This window comes from Canis aureus, chromosome 20 (assembly GCF_053574225.1).
Source record: "Canis aureus isolate CA01 chromosome 20, VMU_Caureus_v.1.0, whole genome shotgun sequence".
Taxonomy (NCBI): Eukaryota; Metazoa; Chordata; class Mammalia; order Carnivora; family Canidae; genus Canis; species Canis aureus.
Window position 1 is genome coordinate 16155170 of NC_135630.1, and position 21344 is coordinate 16176513.

The 21344-nt window shown below is 32.1% G+C and overlaps 1 long non-coding RNA gene across 2 annotated transcripts in view; it reads right to left on the minus strand.

Annotated features, from left to right (window-relative positions):
• Positions 1-2067: 2067 nt before the first annotated feature.
• LOC144291491 (uncharacterized) overlaps positions 2068-21344 on the minus strand; it is a 38850-nt gene continuing 19573 nt past the window's right edge. Inside the window, exons 5-6 of one of the 2 annotated variants that reach the window (XR_013358775.1) lie at positions 2493-2549; positions 2068-2256 (exon numbers count right to left, since the gene is read on the minus strand). This is a non-coding gene — a long non-coding RNA (uncharacterized LOC144291491). Of the gene's footprint in view, positions 2550-21344 lie in introns of both variants that reach the window. The other variant, XR_013358774.1, reaches the window with a different exon arrangement.

The window sequence follows — 21344 nt, forward strand, 5'->3', positions numbered from 1 at the left end:
TTGGAAATTTAATACCTAGGGAGACTTTGTAGGTGATGTTTATGAGTTGTCCACAGTGTCTCTGTGGTAATTTATTAAAATTAGCTCTTAATTTAACATTTCTCTCCAAACCATAGATACTCTCTGTCTTTATTGATCTAAGTAGAGCCATGTTTAAAGATTTATTTATTTATTTGAGAGAAAGAGAATGAGTGGGAGTTAGGGGTAGAGCTAGAGAATCTCCAGGAGATTCCATGCTGAGCTCAGAGCCCACGTGGATAAGTCCTACAACCCATGAGATCATGACCTGAGCAGAAACCAGGTATTAATCATTCAACCGACTGAGCCACCCAGAGCCCCTAAGTGGAGTCATGTTTAAAAGATCAAAATGCTTCAGATTTAGTGATCTAGGTTGTTGTTCTAATTTACCTATGTACTATGAATGAAAATGTTACTGGCATAAAGCTTAAATCCCTCATCTGCAATTTTGAATCCACTTAGCCTATCCTACAAAATTCAGTCTATTCCACTGTGATAAATTCTTTAAATAAATATAAGTAATAAAAACAAATGGAGAATACATATTTTGGGTTAAACTTATAGGTTAAACTACCAGCTCTTCCTATAAAATGTGAAATTACATAATCATAAATGAGTATTTGGAGAACTGGATGTCTTGGTATTAATCATAATTATAATTTTATATGACTAATTCACATATTCATAAAATGCCTTTGGTTATCATTCTAAATGTAAACATTCGATCACAAAAGAAAATTTACAAAGTTGTCTTGCTTTTAAAAAGTTTTATTTGGAATTTGACATAATGTTAAGAAACAGAAGGAACCAAAGTTTGAACAAGTTTTTCAGGAAGAAGAACTGTCAAAGGAGAAAGTTTTGCTAGAATAATAGTGAATAGAAAAATTGATTAAAAGCCATCAATAGGGATCCCTGGGTGGCTCAGCGGTTTAGCGCCGCCTTCAGCCCAGGGCGCGATCCTGGAGACCCGGGATCGAATCCCACGTCAGGCTCCCGGTGCATGGAGCCTGCTTCTGCCTCTGCCTGTGTCTCTGCCTCTCTCTCTCTCTCTCTCTGTGACTATCATAAATAAATTTTTTTTTAAAAGGTAGAATTTAAAAATATAAATAAAAGCCATCAATAATACTTTCGATTTTTTATTAAAAGTTATACATCATAACCTAATACTATTTTTAATGAGTTTATTCTGTGTTTCTCAACATGAACAAATGCTTAATCAGGACTTTTTTTAACTTCTCCTATGGGAAGTTTGACCAAAGAGGAAGGACAAAAGGGGAAAAAATAGGGTCATCTTCTGCATATACATCTCAATCTTTTCACCTGTAAACTTCTATATTTTTCTTTATTCTGGGAAATATTGTGAGACCATGGATCAAAGCCAATCAAATTAGGCTGAATTTCTACTTACTTGAGAAAAACAATGTTCAAATATTTATAATTCCCCTAATATAATACAATTAAGGAATTTGTAAGATTTGTGACCAAATAAATACAAAATACTTTAAAATAAATTTAAAATTTTCAAATTAGATATAAATATGATTACCACAATATGATAAATTACATTTTGCAAGTGATGGCTAAGTATAAAAGTGTATATTTACTTTATTAAGATATAGCCAATATCAAATAATCATTTCATAGTACATTATTGTCATTACTATTTATTTTATTAACTCTAGTTTACAAGCTAATCTTAATATTCAGAAATCCTTAGCTTTCTCTTGGGTGATGCAAATCAAAGTACCTTCCCTCCATTGTCAACATCCTCTAGATATACTTTATTCATTCCAGATCAATCAATCAATAAAGCAATGAGGTAGAAATAAAACTGGAGATGTCTTATTTAAATGTGAAGAACAAAAGTGCAATGGATGTAAATACCTTGCAAACTTTGGAATCTATCTTCCTGGGAAAGTTATGAGAAAATAAAAATTTCTTCTTTTCTGTTCCATAAACTGCATATTTGTTTAGACAATGGCAGAAGCTAGTGAAATACCTTAAATCATCCTGCTTCCAAAGAAGGAAAAATTCAAAGATTTGCAACATGATTTTTAAAAATATTTTATTTATTTATTCATGAAAGAGAGAGAGAGGAAGAGAGAGAGAGGCAGAGAGATAGGCAGAAGGAGCAGCAGGCTCCACACAGGAAGCCTGATGTGGGACTTGATCCCAGGATTCCAGGGTCACGCCCTGAGCCAAAGGCAGACCCTCAACCACTGAGCCACCCAGGCATCCCTGCAAGACAAAATTTAAAGTCACAGTCTGTATAATACAGCCAAGTGGAAACAATTACCTGGCAATAATTCCCAACTACAAATACATCTACTCTTTCTGGGATTTAATTAAAACTCCTTTTGATAAATGTTCATAGATACTAAAATATAGTAAAGCAATTTTACGTGATTATTTCTAATAAAACTTGAGATGTATGTCATACGCAGTAAATATCTCCTGATAGGAAGTATATTTACCTATTCTCTGTAAGAATATTAAGAATTTGGCCAAGGCAATTCCCTGAGGAATTTAACCTGCAAGGGGGTCATGCAAAGAAAAAGAAGAGAGTCAAGTTTTTGATGGCTGAGGTAGACTGGCCTAAGATAGCAGAATGGCCCTATCAAGTAGAAATCATTGGGAAGAGCTTGGACATCACTCTACAAAATTTAGCTACTGCATATAGAAATATGTTAACTAAAAATTAGAGTGCATGGTCCCTGGAAGAGTAAAGAAATCGAACTCTTCTTTTAGGAAGTTTGACCTACAACTCCTGATGTATCACAGATAACCATTTGCATTGGGCTGGGGGGTTTATATCTGTTGTTTTTTAGAAGATAAATGTATTATGAAGAAGAATATATTTTACCCAACTTGCAAATAAGAGTAAAAACATAAATTCTTCAATTCAAAATTGTAATTCAAAAAAATTGTAATTCAGCAGTATTCTTAAAAAAAAAGCTTTTTTTCTGATGAGGGAGTGTTAAAAAGTATATCCATTTTTTTCCCATTATTTCCACAAAATGAAAAATAATCAAAACAGTTCTCTTTACTCATTTAGAACAGAACTAGCACAGCACAGAATTCACTGCTAAACACAAATCGACTACAGATATATTTTTTAAAAATAACTTTTTTATATAAATGTGGTTTCAGAGGCTGTATTTCAAAGACAACACATTAGTAAAAAAGTTGACTTAAATTTTGACAATGTGTTACTATAATCAGCATTTATACAATAACAGAAATATCATTATATATATATAACACCTATAATTACATGCTGTGATAACCTGTATAAAATACAGATTTTTAAATCTTAATCTCTTTCTTTACACCTTGAATTAAAATCATAATGCCCCTTTCAGGATTATGGTGGAATATATGAGAATTATAGGCAAAGTGTCCAATAACATATTTCATTCGGAATACATCACAAATAACTGATAGGTAATTTCACTCAAGCCATCACAGTGATGGAAAGGTTCTGAGTTTTGGAAAATATGTGTAAATGATCAAACCCAAGTCATGTAGGTGAGTTCTTTAAAATTTGGTACCCTTGATGTCGCAATATAAGTTCCATCTTCTACAGATGGGAGGCAATTTCATACTGTTTGATTTCCCATTGAAATGAGAGTAGCCAACTAGGTCTCTCTTAGTGTACTATAAACTGACTTACTGATTTAAACAGATATAATTTAAATAAATATTTAGATCAGCAAAACACAGGGTATAGTTTCCTCACTTTGATGTACACATACACACATTCTTGATGTATATATTTTTACTATTACCTCAAATAATAATCAACTACTCATATCTCCCTCTCTCTATAACATAGTGACTCTAGGTTTCTTGTTTATTCTGTTCTCATTTCCTACATACTTTACCTGGAATTATTAACAGAATTATTTTTATTATCATATCATAGAATTCTTAAAGCCTAGAAGATAATGTTGGATTCTTGTTTTTTATAATGTTGGATTCTAAGAAATAACATTTCAGAAAATTAAATGCAGTATATTTTTTGTCTTATATATTTCATTAAAGTCACCTGGAGAACAATTGAATAAGTCAGAAATGCAGCATTATCAAATTATTCACAAGGCTTATCTAACTGATTAGAAGTAATTGAAAATATCTTTAAAAGATTGCAAAAGCATGGCTTATGGCAGTCTGATCAGGAAGCATGTAACTACTTTATCAAAAAAAACTGGAGGTTTTAAAGCTGCCGCAGACTTGGTAGTGATTTCTTGGATAAGACACAGAGAGCATAGTCAACAACTATATCGAATAGAAAGCTCCTGCACAGCAAAGGAAACAATCAATACATTGAGAAGGCAAATCTATAGAATTGGGAAGATTATTTAGAAACCATACACACTTATGGATTTAATACCCCAAATTTATAGAGCTCATGCAACTCAATTATCAAAAAAAGTAAATAGTCCAATTTAAAAGTGGGCACAAGACTTGAATAGACATTTCTCTTAGTTAATACAAACATACATACATGAGCATTACACAACAGAAGTTGACATTTTCCCATATCCTACTTCTCCCTCTGCCTGTGTCTCTGCCTCTCTCTGTCTCTCAAAAATAAATAGATAAACTATTAAAAAAAAAACAAAAAATAAAAAACAAATTACTACTTGAGACTAACTACAAAACTGACCTTATATGTAATATGTCCTCAGTTTTGTTATGGTTATTTCCTTCGTTCTTTATTTACTCGGAGTCCTTTTATTATTTTATTTATTTTATTTTATTTTACTTTATTCTGTTATTTTATTTTTTTTAAGATTTTATTTACTTATTCATGAAAGACACACACAGAGAGAAAAAGAGGCAGAGACACAGGCAGAGGGAGAAGCAGGCTCCATGCAGAGAGCCCGACGTGGGACTCGATCCCAGGACTCCAGGGTTAGGCTCCGGGCTGAAGGCCGCGCTAAACCGCTGAGCAACCTGGGCTGCCCTATAAGTCCTTTTAGTTTAGAATAAAGACAGTTGCCTAAACTTTTCTTTCTTTATTTTTATTTTTTTTTAATTTTTATTTATTTATGATAGTCACACACACACACACACACACACACACACAGAGAGAGAGAGAGAGAGAGAGGCAGAGACACAGGCCGAGGGAGAAGCAGGCTCCATGCACCGGGAGCCTGACATGGTACTCGATCCTGGGTCTCCAGGATCGCCCCTGGGCCAAAGGCAGGCGCCAAACTGCTGCGCCACCCAAGGATCCCAACTTTTCTTTCTTTAGTAATAGATTTGTATACTGATTGCTTAGTTTAAAGGTAAGGTATTCATTGATAAGATCTAGACCCATAATTTGCCATCTAAAGAATTTACATGGATGTGTTAGTAATATCCTCTAGGTCTACTTTTTAGAAAAGGCTGGGATACACTATTTTGGAATGTGCTTTTGTACAATTATTTCAAATTTTTGTTGAATACATGCCCAAGGAATTTCTTTTAAAGATTTTTCTTTCTTTCTTTTTTTTTTTTTTTAATTTTTATTTTTTTATGATAGTCACAGAGAGAGAGAGAGGCAGAGAAACAGGCAGAGGGAGAAGCAGGCTCCATGCCCCGGGAGCCTGATGTGGGATTCGATCCCGGGTCTCCAGGATCGCACCCTGGGCCAAAGGCAGGCGCCAAACCGCTGCGCCACCCAGGGATCCCTATTTCTTTCTTTATTCATGAGAGACACACATAGAGAGGCAGAGACACAGGCAGAGGAAGAAGCAGGCTCCATGCAGGAAGCCTGATGTGGGACTAGATCCTGGAACCCCGGATCATTCCCTGGGCCCAACGCAGACGCTCAATCGCTGAGCCACCCCGGCATTCCCCCAAGGAATTTCTTAAATATAAATATCCTCAACATGTGTACATAAATAATATATGCTTAAGAATAAAGGATTATGAAGGATCTTTCAATAAACAATTTAGATAATTTCACACACACATATTTGGAAATATTGAATTAGAAAATTAAAATGCCAATATTATTATTTCCAGGACTTTTATTCAGAAACATTTAGAATGACCTTTATATTCTGTGCATTCCTACATTGTGTTATTCTTAACTGTTCTTATCTTTTGGTTCTTTCTTTTATAATTGCAAGCATCAGTTTACTCTGTTAAAAGGGTAGATCTGTTAATTATTCTTACCATAATAATAATAATAATAATAATAATAATAATAATAATAATAATAAAATATAACCATTCATTATGTGGTAACTTAAAATATTGGCACAAATAAACATATAATTACCTTAAAAATTCTGTAATCTCACAATCTAAAGAAGAACAAGTAGAACTATACATATAATAACATGTTTTTTTGTCTTAAAGAAAAACAAAAGTAGAGTTCATGTTAATGAGAGTCATTGTCTCATCCATCCACTACCAGTCCCTTAACTCTCTCTTTCTTTCATAACCTGCTTCATTCAAAATAAATTTTCAATTGTCAATCAAAATAATTAGCATACAATATAAATGTCATTATGATGCACTCATGCTTGAAGTTATTTCTACTTAAAATTCATTTTAAACTTAGTTGGACACACCCTTGCTTAAATAGCTTCAGCTTCTAGCACATCATGCTATGGTGCACCCAGAGGAAACTTTACTGTCTTGTAGAAATTTTCCACCCTTTCTGCCTTGTGGATTTTTTGAACTTATGCTATGTTCTCTATATGAACCAATCTTGTAAGAAACTGCCCTCCACCACAATTTCATTTGGATAAAACATTCTTGAACATATGATTTACATTGTATCCCTATATGGTCTACTATTACAACTAATATTTCTTTAACATAAATTTAAAACCCTTAATTGAACTGTATATTTAATCATCTTTTTCATCTGCCAGGTTGTAAACTCCTTAATGGTTGGTACTGCCATTTTCTTGTTCAGCATTTTACCACTGGTGCATGTCAGAATGCATTAAATGTATTACTGAACACTAAATTGTGGCAGATATCTTTTAGGCCCTGAGGATTTGGTAGTTTACAAGATCAGATAGGCTGCACTCAGAGAGACTGCTTATATATTAATGAAAAGGAGAGAGAAAAAGCATGGAAATATATAAACATGAAAAAGACTCAGATGTGACAATGATGGTGATGTACTATGATGGTTTTAAAAACTAGGATAATAATAGGATAGAGAATATTTTAGGCTGGGAGGAATGGAATCTCTGAAGGTATGATAGTAGAACTATCATGTGAATACTAAGAAGAAAGCTATATAACAATCAGAAGAAATAAATAATCCAATTAAGAAATGGGCAGAAGACATGAAGATACATTACTCCAGAGAAGACACAAATGGCCAAACAGACACATGAAAAAAATGCTCAACACCACTCATAATCAGGGAAATATAAATCAAAACCATAATGAGACACCACCTCATACCTGTCAGAATGGCTAAAATGAACAATTCAGAAAACAACAGTTGGTGAGAATGTGAGAAAGGGCAACCCTCTTGCACTGTTGGTGGGAATGCAAACTGGTGCAGCTGGTCTGGAAAACAGTAGAGAGGTTATTCTATATTCATAATGACACCTATTCATACTCTTATTCATAATAACAGTATAATAATTATAAATAATTATAAATAAACTATAAATAATTATAATTATTATTATAATTATTAATTGTTACAATTATTATAATTATAAATAATAACTTGCACTATTAGATATTTATCCAAAGGATACAAAAATACTAATTCGAAGGGGCACATGCACATCAGTATTTCTGGCAGCATTATCCACAATAGCCAAGTTATGGGAAAATGCCCAAATGTCCATCGACTGACTTCTCTGTCTCTCAAATAAGTAAGTAAATCTTTTTTTTTTTTTTTTTAAAGGAAGGGGAGCATCTGGGTGGCTCAGTTGGTTACATGTCCGACTCTTGGTTTTGTCTCAGGTCATGATCTCATGGATCATGAGATCAAGCCCCATGCACTCAGCAGGGAGTCTGCTTCTCTCCCTCTCTCTCTCTCTCTCTCTTACCTTTCTCCTCTCTGTGACTTGAACTCTCTCTCTCTCAAATAAATAAATCTTAAAAAAAAATTTCCCATCAACTGATGAATGGCTAAAGAAGAGGTGATACATATAAATAATAGAATATTACTCAGCCATCAAAAAAAAACTCTGACGTGGATGGTGCTAGAGAGTATTATTATTATGTGCTAGAGAAATAAGTCAGTCAGAGAAAGACAAGTACCATATGATTTCACTCATGCATGGAATTTAAAAAACAAAACAGATGAACATAGGGGAAAGGGAAGGAAAACAAAATAAGATAAAAATAAAAAGAGGCAAACCATAAGGGACTCTTAACTATAGAGAACAAACAGGCTTGCTGGAGGGGAGATTGGTGGGGTAATGGGCTAAATGGGTCATAAGTATTTAGGAAGGCACTTGTTGGGATGAGAACTGTGTTGTATGTAAGTGGTGAATCACTAAATTCTTCTCTTGAAACAAACAAACAAAATAGTATGGAAAGAAATAATAAGCTCTGAAAAAACATATTCAAATCTTACAGATATTAATAGAACAAAACAAAACAAACAAAAACAAGAAAATAAATAAAAAGTCAGGATACTACATCAGGTCCTTATGAGACAGGGGAAAAGTGACTGGAGAAAAGGCCAGTGACTGGGGAACAAGTGAGTTTGTAAAGCATCTTATAGGCCATGGTAGGAGTTTGGATTTGTTTTTGCTTGAAATGAAAACCATCAAAGGATAATAAGCAAGATATTACTATGATCATGTTTATTATATAAATGAAAGATTCCAGTAACTGCTGTGCCAAAAATAAAATGTACAGTCTGCTTAGTAATATACTAAATACATATATATACATATATACATATATATACATATATTCCATTCAAGAGATGATAGTGGCTGAAAATTAGTTGTAAAATGAAGATAGTAAAATGTAATTAAAGTTAGAAAAATATTTTTGAGGCTGAACCAAAAGAAATTGCTTATAGTAAGCTTAAAATATGGGGAAAAGAGTTAAATGAATCGTATCTTCTGTATTTTCTTGTTGAAAATTTCAATGAACTAAATGGATGGTTTCATCATTTATGGCACTAGAGAAGGAACAGATTATAGCAGGAACTGAGAGGTACATTTTGTCTGAATTATATTTGATATGCCAGTTAGGCTTCCAAATGAAGATGCTAAACAGACAGTTTCATATGTGTTTGGGGCCCAGGGCTAGATCAGATGAAGATGAGGCTTGAGACTTATCAAGATACATATGGCAACAGATTTATGAGACTTTTCTGATTGTCTAAGGTAAGATTGGCTAGAACATCTAACACCGAACTTTTTGTAGTTTTCACTTTCTAGGTATAGCAGAAGAAAGACCCTAAGAAAAGACAGGGAAAAAATAAGTTTTCACAGAAACTTAGGATATGAAGAAAAAAGAAAAAAAAAAAGGTTTCAGTTAGAGAAGAATGATGCACCAAGCTAAATGCTATTGAAAGTTCAGGCAATGTTAAGGAAGGTAAATGAGTATCACATTTGCCAAGATTGAGGTTTTGATGAATCTGAGAATTATTTTTGTGGATCATGAGAATGAGTGACCAAATGGAATAAACTGAAGAGGAAATAAAGGAGATGTCATGTATCAAATTACTCTTTAGGGGAGGGGATTGGTATGAAAGAATAGGGAAACATAAAAGACAGTAAATTAAGTTGTTTAAAGCAAAACAAGGGATATCTACATACGAATGGAAATGATCCAGCAGAAGCAAAAGCAATAACAGTAAAGAACAAAATAATTATAATAGTACATGTTCTTGAGTAGGCTACATACAATACTCACTAAAGGATTTAGTAAGCATTTAGTGAGCATTCCAGACACTGGCAATAACGCAGTGTTGTCAATAAACCTCCATCTCTCCCTCCTTGCAGAACCACCAAATTTGAAAAAAAAAAAAAATATATATATATATATATAACAGAGATGGTGCAAAGTCAGACATTAGTCTTTGTTGATATTTTTCAATGAATAAGTTTGATAAAGGAGATAAACAGGAGAATTAACAGTTTGTAAAGTTAATGGAAATACCTAAGAAAGTAACCAGTGGCTTTCAGAAAGGAATGAGGAAGAATGGTTTAGAAGTGGAAATGGGGAGTAGGACTAACACCTACCCCATTTTGTCTGTATCCTGCATATATATATATATATAGTGTGTGTGTGTGTGTAAAGAGAGAGACATAGGGTTTATAATTAAAAAAAAGACCAATAACACATCAATTTGACACAGTTACCAGAGAAATGATAAAAAATGATCATGTCATTTGAGAAAAATCATCTCTGAAGATGGAAAGGAAATAAAGGGAATGTTTACAGAAATCTGAGGACATAGAAGCACCTTCTTATGTCTGTTTTGGGATTCTAGTAGGCATAATGGAGAGGCTGGAGTTGAAAGGAAGAATCTAGAGGTGAAAGGAAAACCTAGATGTGACATTAATTGGGATTTTTCTTGTGGGCCATGGTCTCCCAGTGTGTGAGAGCATAGGGTTAGAGCCAAAACTTTGAAGGTAGAAGCTAAGCAGTGCTCCATCTTATTCTCTTGAGGTATGAGGTTGTGCCTCAGCTAGAGCCAAGTGAAATATAAGGATCTCAGGACTCACTAGCAAGGAGGTGGAATTAAGTCCCTTTGCTTCCTAAAAGAACACTACATAGAAACACAATAATATTGCTTCCACCTGTGAAAGGATAAAATACAAAATCTGAGATATTAATCTTAATTAACTATCTTAGAGAAATAAACTGGCATCAAAATGATAAGAGATTCTGACTAAATGTTAAGACTTCTAGCCTTAGGCAGTAGAGGGACAAGGCTAGATATAGAACAATCAGTGTAGGCCTGAGATTCACTGAGTATAAAGTAGCAGAGAAAGTATAACACAAAAGAGGAGAACTTTAAAAATCAAGGCAATAGACATAAAGTAGTCTGGAAACTTTAATCAAGGGAAAACAGCCAAAACACTTCAGTATGATAAAATAGTATCATTTACTACAGGATTATTACAATGGTTCATGTTTCTAATGATAACTGTTAGTCATCGAGGCAAAGAATAAGTTTTATTAGGATAGTAACTTAAAGCTCTTGACCCTTAGAAGTATTTATTTCATAAAGGCTCATGTTAAAATTTGTTTAAAGATTTCCTGGGTGCCTCATGAGATAAATCTTCAGCTTTCTGGAAATCAAAGCTAGCCCGGTAAACAACATCCCAATATTTCTAGGTAATTTTACTTTCAGAGTTAAGAACATTTTCTTTAGAAAGCAGTAAGAGAGTAAATAAATATTTACCAAATTTTATTTTCATTAGGAATTTTTGCTTTTACTTGATTATTTTTCTTAATTTCTAGATTCTACACTTCCCTTGACTAATTAGAAGGATAGCCTTAGTTGATGTTTTAACTAGCTGTTACACCAAAATACAAATTCAACTGAGTTATTTAAGAGCCAGATAATATGAAAAGCAAAGAGATTATTTGAACTAATGTTGCAAAATGAAAACATAATGAAATGTATTCATTATAAGTCAACAAATGTTTGCCCCATAATATGTGATATCTGAACTAAATGGGTTTCTACTTAGTTCTTTGTTTATTAGGGTAGAATTAGAAGTTTTGAATTTAATATTATATGGGAATCTTTCGTAAAGAGTGTTCCATAGAACATTGGTCCATGCAACTTTTAGAAGTGCTCTGCAGGACAGGTTTATGATTCTCAAAGATATGATCAGTAAAGCAACATTAAACTAGTATTTTTATGCCATAATTTCTCAAATCTTTTATCAAGTAATGCTCTGTTTGATCATGGAATCCATTTTTCAGGACATTTCTCTTAGGTTAATATTCCATGGAATATATACTTTGAGGCATATTGCTATATTTATTTAGTTAGAAAACAATTGTGAAAACTAAACAAGAAATAATTAAACAGAAAAAAAGCCCTCCTTTCTTGTCTCCAACAATAATGACAGAAAAATAAAAAAAAATAGAAAATATATCCCTACCCTACACCTGTGGAAAATCAAAACTACAAATTATATCACATGGTGAAGAAGTTATCTTTTACTCAGTTGTTAAATGTGATCTGCTTAATATCATTTTTTTTTCTTTGTCATTTTGGCTCCCTTATTCATTTTTATTTTTAAAAATATTTATTTTTTTGAGAAAGAGAGTTGGAGGAAGAGTTAGGGGGAAAGGGAGAGAGAGAATCCTAAGCAGTTTCCTGCTGAGCATGGAGCCCAACATGATACTCTATCTCATGAGCCTGAGGGTCATGTCCTAGGTTGAAATCAAGAGTCTGGATGCTTAACCAATTGAGCCATCCAAGTACCCCTGAACCTTTCTTTAAAATAGAATCATCTATAATCAAAGTGATTAATGCTCCTTCAGTACAATAAAATACAGCTGGAAGGGACCTAAGAATTGAATAAATGATACGGAAACTATTCAATATATTAAAACATTCACTGACATTGAAAGATCACAGGTCTGCATTTTTATATTAGATAAAACTTATTTCTTGTGTGTTTTCTCCAGTTTAATTGAGATATAATTGACATACAGGTATGTTTAAACTTAAGGTGTTGATTTGATACACTTACCTACTGCAAAATGATCACCACCTTAGCGCCGGCTAGTGAACTCTATCAAGTTACATACATACTGCAAAGTAGCCAAAACTTGTAGGACACCATGTTAGGCATAGCCTGAAGTGTTTGTTTTCTCCCTAAATCTTCACAACTGTCCTATGGAGTTTCATTTTGATAATGTCCTCATTTTCCAGTTAAGGAAAGAGACTGACTAAAGTAGAGATGTTTGCTAATGATACAGGGTAAATACATAGTGCAACCATATTTGAAAATGTATAGTCTGGCCCCAGAGTCCACCTCCTCAAACATTCCTTATAATTTTCCATAATGATGAGGAACAATTACTTACTATGCTAAGGATACTTTTGCTTGGGCTGCTATGGGTGGACAGATTATGTTTCATTCTTTTCATGTAAAACCATATATTTGGTAAGAAGATAGCCATTGGCATATGTAATTTTATTAATGATCATAAAATAGTTTCCTTGCTGCAAAGAAGATAACATTATCTTTAGATTGAAAAAAGAAGAAAGCTTAACACAAAAATAGACTTGCTCAGCGATGAGTAAATTTGTTGTTGTGATGGTAAAATCCTGGTTAAATTGTTAAATAAATATTAAAGCATTCACTTTATTGCTTCTAATATAATGATAACCGCATTTTTTGTATAATCCATCCTTTTATTTTTATAAGTATATGATATATGTTAAATGTGCGCACCACTTACAAGTGCTTAAAGGAATGTAATTCAATAAAATCATTCTTATTGTGCCTTTTTTTCTATTTAAATGCTTTTTTATATCATCCATAACAGAAGGTTGAACTATTATAAACATGGACAACACCATTATATTAGTTTTTCTTATTCAAGTCTCTTTCATGATTTTCAGTCTTTTCCTAGGCACTGTAAAAAGAAATGAGTCACCCAAACACTAAAAAGATAAAATGAAAAAAAAAAAAAACTATAGACAATGTGATATTTATACAACAGTTGAAACTGCAATCCTCAGAGAAAGAAAATAGTGTTTTGACTTGTAAACTGAGAAAAAATAACTAAGGATGTCAGCAAAGGATAATAATATAAACTATAGATGTCATGTTCTTACATTGTCACTTTTCTGACCATAATCACAATTTAAAATGAAACATGTGAATAAAGAGTATTGGATGATAACATAAGCTATAATGACTATAACACATAACAAGAAAAATGACTACATGTGTTTTTTTCTAAGATTTGATCACCATTAATCAACTCTCCACAAAAGTTACGAATTTAAGGAATTGATGAAACCATAGTTCTAAAAAAAATTGGGGACTGATGTACTTATACAGCATACTGAAAACAAACTGAACAACTTGTACGTCCTGAAATTGTTTTTCCAAGATTAATTTTTAAAGGAGCAATGAATTATTTTCCAAAGTATTTTCTTCCATAGGAGAAAAAAGGGCAAATATATATATATTCTACTACCCATTTTTAAAATTGACATTATGTTCTTATAAGTATCATGTGCATAAATAGCTGGCCATTGCCATTTGCATCTATGGAATAGGTAGTGAGAACACCAAATCTCGTCATCATCTATCATTTCAATTATTTTTTTTTTCCAAACACCTACCAATCTATTTTTTATTACATCTCCATGAAAAAAAGTGTCACTATAGCTCTGGAATCTAGGCCATTTAATGACTCTTATCTTCAATATTTATCGTGTGAAATGTATCATTTATCTGATAGATGTTATGAACTTTTATCTTGCTTTACCCTTTGGTGAGGTTAAAGCTAACTAGACACCAACTTTGTCCTACTACTCCTTATTAAAGTTACTCCTTATTAAAGTTACTTATTAGCATTTTATGGTAATAGACAAAAGAATCCCCCAATTGCCAAAAACTGGTAGGAATGCAAAATGTATTTATCAAAATTTTTCCTGAATACAAGAGAATAATACAAGCTTAGGGGAGAAAATGACAGAAAAAAGACAGAATATTTTGACACTTCTAAAATTTCACAGGATGAAATATATAACCTGAAATATTATATTATAAAACTGAGATGGATAATTATAAATGCAAATAGATTTATGCGATCTATGCAAATAGATTTATGCGGATCTAATAAGATTTAAGGAAGAGTGGACATGGAATGATACATGCTTCCAGACAGAAGCAATCTCTATATAATATGCTTCTTACCAGATTGAGGCCCTTTATGTCTAGAAATGCCAAAAGCAGTTGACCAAGATAAAACCACCCCAATCTAAAAGAATGGTCTAAGTCAGTACTTTGTAACAACTACAAAGAAGATAACTTAACAATAATTATATTAACAATTTAAAATAAGAATTACAAATTTTCTAAGTAGCATAATTATACACATCAACATATAATTTTGGATATAAAAAATTTGGATATAATGAAAATCTTTGTATTAATTATGGCAGGTAATTGTCTCTGCTTTTGTGCCATGGCTATCTCCTCTTTTTTTTCCCCTTTAACTCAAGAGAGTTTTGCTCTTCTGATCATTTTCTACATGTACCACCTTATTCTTCCATTTGCCCCCTGCCTTGGAATGGTTGGCAATATCTTTACGCTAATATTGTCAGAAAATTCTTATGTGTCTACATAAACATAGGTCAAACTTGGCTTTTAACTACTTAGTTTTTATCAAGGATATCTTCTGGATGATTTCTTTGCTCCCATTTACTTTGAAGACTTTTTTTTTTTTTTTTTTTTTTGCTTTGAAGAAATTTTAACCATTAGTTACTTATTAATGAGGAATGACTTTTCATTCTATTTAGGTTTTCTCACCTCTATAAATGTCTTTAGTATGAATGTTTCTTGAACAAGTTGTGTTGTTACCTGATATCTTCCATGATGCACAAAACTATTAATGCCACAGGGTTTGGTTTTGTTTTTAAAGAAATGTTAAATGTCTCTCTCACAGCAAAGTGGCCTTTAAAGTTTATCTTTTCTTTTTGATTTATTTATTTTTTTAAAGTCTATCTTTTCATTGCAGCTGGTGATAGTAATAAAAGTTGGTAAGAAAGAATTCAACGCTTGAACACACAAATGAGTAGGTGTAATCAGAAGTATCTGTAATTTCTTCTCCTCAATACTTACAAATCGTATAAAGGTGGATAAGTGAGAGACAAAACTGCATATCATTTAAGATATCAAAATTACATGCAGTTTTGTCTCTCATCCATCTTTCCTCTCTTCTTACAAAGATACTTACAAAGATACTCTCATCTGCATATAACCATGTGATGATATGGGCACATAACGTACCGCACACAATAAAGACCCAGTGACAGGCCAGTGTTTGGTTAATAGGATAATATACCTAGAAAGGATCGCTATTATTTTGTGATAAAATGATTTCCAATTGAAATATCTTTCTTACATGTGATTCTAGATCCGAGACAAAAACAAAACAAAATTTTTAGAAAGAAAAAAAAAACTTGCAATGCAGTGGAGCACGTCTATTTTCACATATGGGCAAACTGGATGTTGATGATTCAAACTCTAGAACAAGCATGGAATCAGTAGCATCACTGAGTACTTACGGTGGCAACAATGTGTGATGTGAATGTAATGAGGAAAGCTCTGTGACAGGGTATGGTTTCACAGAGTTTATACTTAAGTTAATACGCTTTGAGTTAGACACATTCACAATTGAGTTCTCTTTTATTTAATCAGTTTTAATGTGCCTTAAGTGAGGTTAAAGGTCTCCTATTTCCACGTATTGAAATTGTATTAATGAAATTAAGTAGAGTGTAAAAATGTCTAGTTTACTCACCAGTCATGGTTACTTTTCTCTGTTGAAGTCCAGAGACCATTGATACATGAATTCTTAGGTTTTAGAAATGAAAATTTTCCACTCAAATTTTTATATGAATTTTTAAATGAGACAGGGTATAATTATATTGTCCTGTTAGTCACTAAATTGTCCACAAGAGATTATAATATCTGAATTTATAAGACTTAATATATCTACAAATGACTCAAAGCTGTAGAAACTGTATTATGTGAAAAGCTTATTGATAAATCCATGTTAAAATAAGTAATGGTAAAATCATTCTATTTGAAACAATTTTACATATGATTAAAATAACTATTTCAAAGCCATAAAGTTTAAAGCTAAATTCATTTTACTCATGCCCAGAAGGCATTCGCAGTTCATCACATATCTGATGAAAGCTGTCTTTGCACATTAACTATTTCATTTTTCCCGGCAACAAAACCATGAGGAAAAAAATACACACACACACACTCTAGGTGTGAAAATCTTGGCATTCCAGCTGTTCTCAAAGATAAGCCTATGCATTTTTGACCTTTCAATTTGTTCCAAGAGTTTTCAACTAGCTCTTTTCTGCATTATTTTCTGAAAATTTTATGATTTGGCATTCCTGTCTTCTTCATTATATGGGCCAAGATGAATAAAATATTTCTTTCTTTCTTACATTACATGAAATAATTAACTTCTTCCAAAAATGAAAACGGCAATAGAATGAATGAAGAGACAAAATAATTTATTTGAGCAACCAGACAAAAGTAAGGAAATAGTTGAGTTCCCAGTGTGGCTGGATCTCTTTATATCATAATGGAATTGTTACTTTATGTTTTGATATTCCGTCTTTATTTTTTACGTTTAACTTTTTTTTTAAAGATAATACATACACATGACTGAATCATCCAGTGAAATTCACACTTCTCTCCCTGTGCTCCAGGAATCCTGCAATTCCCACAGATAATTGTATTTGTTTCTTATCTGCCATACCAGAGTATTTTAAAGAAAAAATTTTCACTTGTGAGTGTATGCTTATCCTCCACTTTTTATACACAGAGTACTATATGTGTGTGTGTGTGTGTTTGTGTGTGTGTGTGTGTGTGTGTGTGTGTATCTTCATCTCCTTGTTTTCCCACTTAATATATCTTGGAGTCTATTTTCATATAAATAAGCCTAGAGCTTCCTCATTGATTAGAGTAGCACATCATAATATTATTTGTTACATGGTAATTTATTTTAACATTCTCTTGTCAAAAGACAGATTATTTTAATTAATTTTATTTTTGTTGTTACAAACAATGCTGCAATTAATGACTTTAGTGAGAGCAGTATATACATAGGATATTTCTCAATTGAGTCAGAGTGAATCCATTTTAATTTAAATATTAAAATTGTAATTATAATGAAGTGAATACATCCTCCTTACAGATGTAATAGCTGACACTCCCACATGCTTTATAAGAGAATACCTATTTTCCAGAAGCTTAATTAACAAAGCACATTGTCATTTATGTTTCAGGTCTAGATAGGGACTGGATACCCTTCCAGCAGCAAAAGCTCTTTTTCTGGCCTTACTTTGATTAGTGTGAGCAGGACCTGCAGTTTTCAATCATTTTCCCTTTAACCTACAAGAGTCTTCATATTTATATTTATACTCAAAGTGAGTTTCTTGTAGGTGGAATACAGTGGGTTTTGTTTCAGATCTCCATTTTCCACCATCATGAAATGCAGAGTTATTCCAGTAGAGAGGAGTTAGTGGTGATGGATGTTTCAGTGCAATGCTGCTTGTATTATAGTATTTGTTATATTATGTCTTGAAGAATAATCTGTGATATGTATACTGCCATAGAGTAAATAGAACTGTGATTTATGATTCACCATTTACATAACTATTTTAATATGCTACCTTCTATCCTGCTTTAATGCATTCCAAAGAAAATTAATCCTATTCTCCTCTACATTTATTCTTCTTTTTGCATTATGGGCCATGGAGGGATTCTTAAACAGAAATTATGGGGCTCTATGATATATTCCTGATGCTGTGTTCACTTCTTCCTTCCTAATATTTGGTCTCAGAACAACAGTGAACTTAAAGATGAAATGGCAAATTTCTTACTTTCAGGTATCTCCCATATTTATACAGGTGATATTTTAGGTAAAGATGGGAAGAGGGCATGGCAAATAATCCTGTGTATTATAAAACACTCTGTTTTTCTGTATCCATTTCTAATTGCTAGGTTCAGGCAGTGCAGATTCACTGAATGAGAAAAGATTTTTTCAGCACATTTCATGAAAAATTTTCAAATTTCTAACCTATATTTTTCATTAAATTAATTAAGGAAAACTTCTTAGAAGATTAATATTCTTGTTACAAAAACACTATTTTAGAAAAAGGCTGTTTGAGGAATTCCATTATTTGGACAAAATAATAAAGATAAAGAACTTATTAATAAAGTAGCAGATTTTTTTTTCTCAAAACAATGTTACTAACACTATGCAACATTTAATCTCCAGATATTGAAGACAATTTTCTTTAGAGAAAGATGCTCAATTAACCTCATAGGAAATATTTGACATGCGATGTACAATTCATTCAGGTTGAGTAATTAAACTTCAGTTTACACCAGTATTATAGGATGACAGTGATTTTCCCTACATTTTCAAAATTGGCCATTTATGATTAGTTCACAAGTGTTTAAGGTTTCATTATTTATGTAAACTAGATGTTTCATATTACATAAAATATTTGTTAATATAATATGTCATATACATGTTAACTGTGATTAAAATAAGTTTTTATCTTAAGGACCACTGTGGTGTTCCTTCTTTATGCCAAAAATGTACAGGATGTAAAATATACTGAGAAATATTTAGTACTTTGCTTAGAGCAGTTTAGAAAATGTGTTTATGTGTTGATTGTTTGATTTTACAGGCTTGATTTTGATGTCCACTTTAACTCATTTATTTTATTAATATTAATATTATTAATATTTAATTGATTAATAAAAATAAAAATATTTGATTCATTAATAATTTCAACCCATACACATAGGATATAATGATACGTTTTGCTCATTGGCTTATAATAAAAAAGTAAAACATAATCAATTAAATTAATAATTATAATGTCACAGTATGGCCAGCCTGTGCCTAACCATCACTAGTTTTGAGGAACTATTACTTGAGGAAAACCATTCCATTTCTAAAAATCTGTTGGTAATTACCACCAATGCCTATATACACACAATTTTTAATAGACATCATTCTTAGCATCTGTTTCCCTTCAAGTTTATTTTTAAGGACCAAGGAGGAAAACCAGCATGTAGCACATTTCTTGCATGTGAGCCATTTCTTTTACCTTACTGTTATTTGTTCTACTTAAATATATTAATTTACCCTAAACTTCTTTAATCAGATAAGATTAACTCAATATTTCAGTTATGGCCTGTTTCAAACAGACTAATATTGTTGCATCAATTCTAAATATGTTTATATTACGATAATAGTAAATTAAGCAATAAAGTCCATAGTAATCCCATTTGACTTTTCTCTGAAAAATGAGGAAGTTTTCCTTAAATATTCTCATTTTCACTAATATTTAAGAAAAACAATATCAACAACTTACCTGTGTTATTCGATTATTATTCCTTAGTATTGAAAATATGTATTTTCTTTTACTTTCCATTATTAGATCAAGCTCTCAGTAGAAGTATGGAACAAGTTAAAAGCTCAGAAAATATAAACCTTAAATCAATTATATACATCAATGATTAATAAAATGACTGCAATTTAAATTACCAAATAACATGAATTTATTTATACATTTATTCATAACATGAAATAATCTAATGACATATATAATCCTAAATCCATTTTGGACCAAACTAGTTATATTGGCATTTTAATCATAGTATAGTTTGATCACACTGTATTAAAAACTAATTTAACTTTTTCAGTATTCACAAAACTCGTGTTTTATTCTGACAATGATAAATGGTTAAAATACTCTACATAGAGTGACATACCACATTGCACGAGGATAAATCATCAAGTTGGTCAGTTATAAAGTGTGAAAAATTCTTCCATTATATTTATTATAATTATCAACTTGTTATTAATGTTATAGTTGCTGTTTAGTGAATACTTGCTAAAACTACAGTTAGAACAAAGTAGCAGATATAATACAGAGTGCCCTAAGCCAGAGATAATAACATCGATAGAGAGACTTTTTCAGTTCTTAGAGATGAAGAGAAGGGTCATAATGAATATTCATGAAGATGCCAAGTTGTTAATGCCAATAAATGAAAGAGATTAGGTCTGTGAAAAACTGGAAAACACATTTATCCTCTAAAGGAGATAACCAGTGCTTAGCTAGCTAAATTTTAAACATTTTTTAACTTTTTAATTCTCATTTTGCTGTCATGGAGTTATGAAAACAAGTGAAGTATATGGGCCAAATTAATATGTATATTTGAAGTAGTCTACTTTGCCAATTTCCCTGTTGTAAAACTTCCAATATGGCCAATTTAAATTTGTCAGTGAAATTTGTCAAGGTGATGTCACTGATCATGGGATTGAGAAAAGTTGCATACAATCATTCCTCACAAGCATGTAAAATTCATCTTCAGCATACCACTCACATAGGCCACAGGCTTGCTACCTCAGCTTTAACAAGTTTTTTGATCATCCACAAGCACCAAGAAGTCTACCAAAGGGGGCGTCTATGTATATATTGGTACAACCGGTAACATTTTAACTTTCTCTTTACTTCGTTCACCCTCCTTGATCTCATTGCCTATGTTCTAATTCATATTCGCTTCTTGTTTTTCTATACTTGCTGCCCTACTCCTTCCCACCTGTTCCAAAACTTGCATTTATGG